General features: G+C 42.7%; 1 pseudogene; it reads right to left on the bottom strand.

The window, feature by feature from the left end:
* LOC122661110 lies at positions 1-1,664 on the bottom strand (annotated as a pseudogene).

Raw genomic sequence — 1,664 nt, 5'->3', positions numbered from 1 at the left:
TTGGGATAAACAATGTGTTTTGTCTATAAGCCACGAATGGTATAGTGGTATACACAAAAAGATTCTCTCCAGACAAAAGACACCTTCCATGACCAACATTTAGCCGTTACAAACTGAATTGAAAACGTGCAAATCCAATAAGGTGTTGTAGTAACCCTGTTCTATTTCCTCCTCTTTCACCATATGAAGTAGGAGTAATTCAATAATGCAATCCTCCCAATCAATAAGATCTTCTTTCACTCCCTGCTGTTGTTTTTTTCTCAGCTTGCAAATGTTCTGAAAGGCAACGATCTTCCTTTCCTCCTGAAACAACATTACAAGGTTGCATGATCTTATTGATTCGTTGTTTAGCAGCCATTATCTTATCTATCCTCCTTTTACATGACAAGCTGCATGCGACAAAAGATGGAGGCAAAGCATTAAACCCTACATTCTTCTCCAAAATTTGATTGAGTGAAAGCTTTTTGCACAAATCCGATTCTCCAGTCCACCATTCATGCACCAGAAACTCACTTCCTTTTCTCTTTTTTATTCTATGACACTCCCACTCTCATCTGTAGGCTCATGATAATCATACTTATTCTTGAATTTTGAATAAATCTTAGCCAAGCACTCTTGTGACAGCTTTAGCATCTCCATCTCATCAGAACACAGATTTGGGATTCCATTCCTGTTCCTAACATCAAAATACTGTGAATCCTTTTCTGCTTCACAATCATAAGTAGAATATTCATCTTCACCCCGCAAGCACTGGTTGACAACATCTTTAACTTCGAACCCCGCAAGTCCTATAATCTCATTCCCAATGCCACACTTCGGCTTTACCGTAATGTTCTTTCCCCAAGGCAAGGCTTGTGCCACTTTCACAAGTGTCTGTAAGAGCTCTTTATGCCGTCGTTTGCTCGTAGGCACCGCCACGTGTAATTCCTTTGCTATATCTTCAATCCTAGCTTGAACTTGATTCAGTTCGGCTACAAAGGCCAAAACAGCTACAATCACAGGAAGGGGCCTCCGTCCTGTCGTCAGGAACCAATTCACCGCGCACTGCAATAGAAATGTACCCTGCTTAATCATTTTATCCATCCTGTCATTGGAAATCCCAGCAAAACTAGGGCAATTCTGAATTGCCCGTTCCAAATGGGTCACAACATCAAATTCAGGCAATTTCAAGTCGAGGAAATCGACAACACGAGCAACCATGAGGCCTAGCTCGTGAATATCACATCCGATCACTGAGGCAACTTCAGCAATTGAGAGGGATCGATTGTTCTTGCTCATAACAGCATAAGAGCAAGCACCAACCAGGATAGGGAACCAAGTGCCACAACCAAATTCTCTTTCGGTGATGGTCTCAATCATTTGTTTGACCTCAGCAGAGGTGGCAGCATGGAGGCCTAGATTTAATGAGTGGCTTCGATCTCTTTCTGAGCTCCGTAGAGTTTCTTCTCTTTGTAACTGAAGTCATAGCCAGAGACTGAGGAACCAACGCGAACAAAGGTGCCCTGAGGGCCGCTGATGCCACTGAAAGTGTGTTGGAAGTTATTGAATTCTTACTCGATGCCACAAGACGTACAGATGCAGGTGCTTGTAATGTCGTCGCGGATAACAGTATTCTTCTTACATCTCGTGCAGGAGCGAGAGGTTGACATCTCTGCCAAGATAAA

The sequence above is a fragment of the Telopea speciosissima genome, chromosome 5 (genome assembly GCF_018873765.1).
Source record: "Telopea speciosissima isolate NSW1024214 ecotype Mountain lineage chromosome 5, Tspe_v1, whole genome shotgun sequence".
NCBI classification, from domain to species: domain Eukaryota; kingdom Viridiplantae; phylum Streptophyta; class Magnoliopsida; order Proteales; family Proteaceae; genus Telopea; species Telopea speciosissima.
The sequence above is the reverse complement of the archived record's forward strand: the minus strand, read 5'-3'. Positions and strand labels throughout refer to the sequence as shown.